Genomic DNA, 6,060 nt, shown 5'->3' with positions numbered 1-6,060 from the left:
AAGACACACAGTCCATCCTAAAGACTTGCTTCTCAAGAATAGTTGTTGTGCCCTTGCTTTAAAGTGAAGTATTCTTGAAGTGATTGTTCCTGTCCAGCCCGTAGGATGGGAATATCCCTGCCTCATGCACCAGTGCTGGAAGCTTTTTCCCCTTAGTCCTGGCCTGGCGCCCCCTGCACATGCTATGCAATATGGGGAATCACCTATCCCTCCCACCCTCAGCTCTTTCTTGCTAGCAGTGACCATACCTTCCAGATTCCACCCCTGCACTGGAGCAGTGTATACCCATCTCCCCCCACTGTGACCAAGTTTCCACTTTGTGTGAGATTCCTTCTTGGGTTCAAGCTCCCCAAGGCTTTCATGGTTAAGCCAAGCTGGGCACCTAAAATATTTGCTTTTCTTACAGCACATTGGGATCAAAGACTAAACTTTGCTGGACAGTGCATAAGCAGTACCTCTGGCACTGCTTAGCAAGGGTATGTCTACACTGCATTCCTCTTGAGAGAGGAATGCAGATGCAGCTGAGCGAAGTTGCAAATGAAACACAGATTTGAAATTTCCATGCTTCATTTGCATAATTGCATCAGGCTGCTTTTTCAAAATACCCTATTTCGAGATGAGAAAATGCTGTGTAGACAGTTACTTGGAGGAAAAAACCCTTCTTTTGAAATTAACTTACCCTCATTTTATGAGAGGGTTTTTTTCTCAAAATAACTGTCTACATAGCATTTCTCAAAATACCCTATTTCGAAAAAGTGGCTGGATGCAATTATGCAAATGAAGCATGGGAAATTCAAATCTGCACTTCATTTGCAATCTTGCTTGGCTGTAGCAGTAGAATGCAGTGTAGACAGATACCATTGACTATTCCAAGAGTGGGCAAGGTCCTATGTGAGGCTTCCCTATTGGCCTTAGCCTCCAGCTCAAATGGAACAAAATAGCCCAGCCCATTGTAGGCTAGGGAGGTTTTAGCTCAGGGGTGGGCGAAGAGGCCCCTGCAGGCTGCACTCAAGAGCTGGGGCCAGCAGAGCCAAGGCCCACAGCTGCTAGAGAAATAGCAGCTGTTTTAAAACAGCTGGTAACACTCTCTATTTCAGGGGTCTCCAACCTTTTTAAGCACAAGATCACTTTGTGAAGTTGTGTGAGCCAGGATCACACCCCAAGCCCCTTGCCCTGCAGCCTGCCATGCCTGTTGTGAGGCCCCACCCCAGCTCACTCAAGCTCCCCCCATCCTGTTTGGCATGAGGGGGCAGCTGAAGTGCCAGCACTTGGTAGCTTCCTGACCAAACCAGTCAGGATCAGCTGTCAGCGGCTGGAGGAATTACCACTAGACCCCAAGCTACTTGTTGGTGACCACTGCTCTAATTGCTACACACCCGTGCCAGGGCAGGAGATTTCATGGTGTCCCGTCTCTCCCTTTCTTCCCCCCCCCCCCCTCAAGCCCTGATGGGCCGAGGGTCACACAAGAGGTCTCCCATTGCTGCACCTAGAGCAGGGGTGGGCAATAATTTTTGGAACATGGTCAAGGGCCACACACGTCTGTGGAGATATTGGTTCTAGGGTGAGTGCAGAAGCGTGCTTGGGATGAAGGAGAGGGCTGTGACCTGGGGCAGGGAGGGAGTATGGTTGCAGAAGAGGAGTCCAGCCTGGGGGAAGGGTGTAGGAGGTGGTATAGGGTCTGGGAGGGAGCTGTGACCTGGGGCAATGGGTTGTGCAGAGGGCTTGGCTGCTGACCTGGGTGAGGGACAGGAGTGACCAGAGGCAAGCACTGAATGGAAGGTGCAGCACCACCCAGGCAGGCTGGGCTCCCTGTTTGCTGCAGCTCCAGATCACTTTAGACTGCAAGCTACTTCCGCCACATGGCACTCAGCTGCAGGAAGGGGAAAAGGCTGGTGCTACTCCCTTCCCCATCTCTCAGCTCCTATTGGCTGCTGTTGGGTGTTTCCAGCCAACAGTAGCTGAGAGATTGGCTGGGGTCAATTCCTATTGGCCAGTTGTTTCTAGGCAATAAGAACTGAGTATTGGGCCCGGGGTTCCTCACAAGAAGCCACCTCCTCCCTACAGAGCCACATGGACTGCACTTTTACTGCACTGCCTGAGCATCCCAGCAGCAGGGTCCACAGGGTGACTGGTGGCTTGGCCCCACCCCTTCCACAGCAGCCCATGGCCAGTTCAGAAATGCACAAAATAGTTTTTAAAAGTGGGCCATCTCCTCCCCCCACCTTCATGCCAATTTCATGTCCATTCCAAAGACTACAAGGTACAGGAACAGGATTCAACCTACCCTTCCCTGGCTCTATGAAGGCTTATCTGCAGCTCCCTGTGGACACTACTGATTATGTAAAGTATGACCAGGAGCAGAGCTTCTGGGGTAAGGGCCAAGGAGCTGGGGCTACAGGTGGTAGGATCTTAAATCCTTTGGGGGTAAGGTGCCAGCTATATGGTGCAGGTAAATGTCATTTTTCACCAGGGGCCATTCACAGGACAGTGAGGCAGAGATAGGTTGACCCTATCAAAGAAAGGGAACAACATAGTTGAATTCAAACTACCTTACCAAGCAAGGGGGGCAGGAGCCAAAAATCCCCCAGGTCAGTTAAAAATATGCAACAGAGAAAGGTCAGAATCATAGGAGGCAGTAATCAAATCAGTATCTTAAAGAATGATCTAATATGAGAAGTATGGGGAATAAGAACAAACTCGCATGCTAGTTAATAAAGCTTGTGATAATTGGCATCAGAGACTTGGGTGTGATGAGAGAACAGCTTACTTAAGGCTAGGCCAGGAAAAGAGGTGTTGTTATAGACGAAAGCTGTACATAGTGAACTTGAAATGTACAGAGACTAGTTCAGAAGGCATAGAAGGAACTGAGGAAAGGCTGTTCTAGAATTGCTTTTGACATAGGAAGAAATAGTTGAATTTGTAAGGCCACTTTGATCATGAAATGGTGACTTGATTGAAGGTAAGCCTTAAAGGGTGAGGCATCACTAGTTCTGGTTAATCATTAGGGGCTGTACCCCAGGAGGCTCTGCTGCAGGTGCTGTAGTATAAAGCTTATGTAAACTTTATACTGCATAGCCTGCAACACATGTAATGACTATGATTTTTAGCAGTTTACATTCCTAATTACAAGTAGCGGGCTCATGAAACTCCTATGGGGGACCTTCTTGACTTAATGAAGAGTTTATGTATTGCTTGTCATGGTATTGGCAAGACTCACAGATTTCTGCTGATCAAAAGCATTTTTAATCTAGAAGACACTGCCTACCCATTAGAGAAGAGGAAATACTCTGATACCATCTTGGGATATAAGAGGTGGTGGTGCTGGTAAATGCTATGTGCAATCCTAACATGTATTAGTCCAAATCCCTGAAAAGAAAAATTATTTGCCGGTATGATAAATGTACATGGCATTGCTAATTCAACTTCAGTGAAACTTTTACACACTTTAACAGAAAATTCATTTTTGCAGTAGTGGCACACACATTTCCATTAGGTCTCCTGTAAAATGAGAAAACAACATTTTCTGAACTCTTTCAAACTGAAATAGGTCTGTTTTTTATACAGTTACAGCACAAAAAGAAAAGGTAATAAATAGTTTGTGAATTTCTAATCAACGAACAAACAAGGGGAGAGAATAATTTGATTTACATTTTAGAAGTAAATTTAAAAAGATAGCAACTTAAATTAAGGCCTAGACTCACTGTAATCTATTGAAATCTAAATTAAAATACTTAAGCATTACAAGAATGCAGACAAAGGAAGGTCAAACTGCTGGCTGACATTGGTTATCCTCTGGAATCAAGTTGCTGAAGCACTAAGCTGACTTTTATAGCTGTATCCTCTTTTGCAAGTCCCAAGAGAAAGTTTTCATTTCCGTTCATTCAAAACTAAGAAAGCAGCTATAAGTTAAAACAACAGGAAACCTTGTTTTTTCTTGCAATTTATGAATAAAAAAATGAGATCTCAATTAGGATGAGACCAACTAGTCCTATAATCTTGAAGGACATGATAACCAGAAACAATTAACTCACTACACAAATTCAAAAGATGTTTTGATAACCTTTTCCTTAGAGATCCAGCACATTTAAGGTAGATTTATTTAATAAAAACAATCTGAGGTTTCTGTTTATGTGCATTTTTAATTGAATTCCAACTTCCATCCACTTGCAGACTGACATATCACAAGTAAAAAATTAGTCTAGTAAATAGGAAATGCATCATTCACTATTTTGGAACAATAAAAAAATCTTAATAAATGTATGTTTAGCTATACAAGTACTTACATGAATTTTTATAAATATACTTTATCCTCTTGGTGAGCAAAAAGTAGTACCAAATTTAGTGTAAAGGCTCTATTTAGTTGTAAATCTACAATTTAATGGCTAACAACCAAGAAGAATCAACATCTCCTTAGAAAAATAACTAACGTACAAATGCATACAATTAAAATTGATATTTAAAATCAATGTTTCCTACTTTCTGATTTTCAATTATTAAAATTGGTGATTTAAATAATTTCACTCTGGAACAAACAAAAACAATGAAAACTGACAATAACTCTCTCATTGCTATTTTCTCTCTTGTCTAGTTATCTAAACTGGAAAGTGATTTACTCACCCAAGCACTTTCACAGATATCCCTGTGATTAGCACAGATTACTTGTACCTAAATCAGTAAAATCAAGAATAGTGTAATAGTAAGCTGTTGCGCATTTATGTAAAGTGGCAAACATACAAAAATCTGTGAGATTATCTGTCAGATAACTTCACCTACTAGAGAAAATGAGTGTTTTGTCTCTTCTGGTTGTATTGGGGACTAGGATTGGGTTCTGAATATGGCTTTCTAACACCATACAATAGAAGAGGGCTGCCATCATAGGGCCAGCACAAGATGAGGCCTGAGAATCTTCTCGTTCAAGGACTCAGAGGACCCTAACTCTCAAGGGCTTGGGCTGAAGTCTGGCTTGAAAGTGAAGGCCACCATCTATCCCACCCCAGTTTCTCAAAGATCTTATCCTTGGAGAGGTGGGGGCTTGGAGACATTGCCATGAAGACTCACATGACAAAGGAAGTCAGCATAAAAGCAAGACACAGACTAGCACTGCGTGCTAGTGAACATTTAATCTTCCACAATTGCTCTAAGGCGGGAAGTTATAAAATGCTTTGGTCAAATCCCATTTACAATACTACCAGCTAGTTTGCTTATATTAGACATTTTCACAGCCTTTTTCATAAAAGGCTGGGTTAAAAAAAAGAAGAGATGGACACTGGAAGGAATCCATGGGAAGGTAATACAGTACATCAGTTACAAGAGGCAATTGTATCAGAGACCAATCAATATTAGTGGGAGGGCAATGCCCTACATTTATGGCACATTTGAGGAAGTTTTTGGTCAGTCAAAACAAAACCAAGGGGGCTGCAAGATTCCAAAGGGAACAATATTCTACTCCGATTCAGTAAGGTCATCATCAGTACCATACCAAGTGAAGCATGGCTGTAATTACAGAATCTTATCAAAACTGTTTCATGTATCATTGTATCTAAGATGCTTTCTACAACCAAACATGTTTGACATTCATCAAACTGCTAAAGGAACAGCTCTCTTAAAAATAACCTGAGTTCATTCATTTACATTTGAATGTTAAAGTACTGCATCCATGGAAGTAGTAATGCATTTTTGTTCTTGAATATTTGTAAACATTCCTTGGAAACCCACACATTAAAAGAAACCTTTAGTCCACAAAGTTCATGCACAAGGTTTCTCTTAATATTCCTGAGACAAACTCCATGCGACTCAAATTATTTCAATCAAGATTTGCTACCAAATTTCCATTTGTATAGCCTTCACGGTACTACAGAATTAGGGCCAAATCCACCCCGTATTATCAGGATCAGAACCAGTTTGTGAGCACAGCCTTTTCCTGCTTAAACATTCAAGACCAAGTCACTGCTGTGCTAGTAGCAGCTCTATTGACACTGCCTGTATAAACTCTGATAAGCAGCAGAGCAAAGAACACTTCATAAACACACTTGTTGAATAACTGTTAGACTAAGTTAGTGA

This window comes from Pelodiscus sinensis, chromosome 20, assembly GCF_052426305.1.
Source record: "Pelodiscus sinensis isolate ZL-2025 chromosome 20, ASM5242630v1, whole genome shotgun sequence".
NCBI lineage: Eukaryota > Metazoa > Chordata > Testudines > Trionychidae > Pelodiscus > Pelodiscus sinensis.
This window is presented reverse-complemented; position numbering follows the sequence as displayed.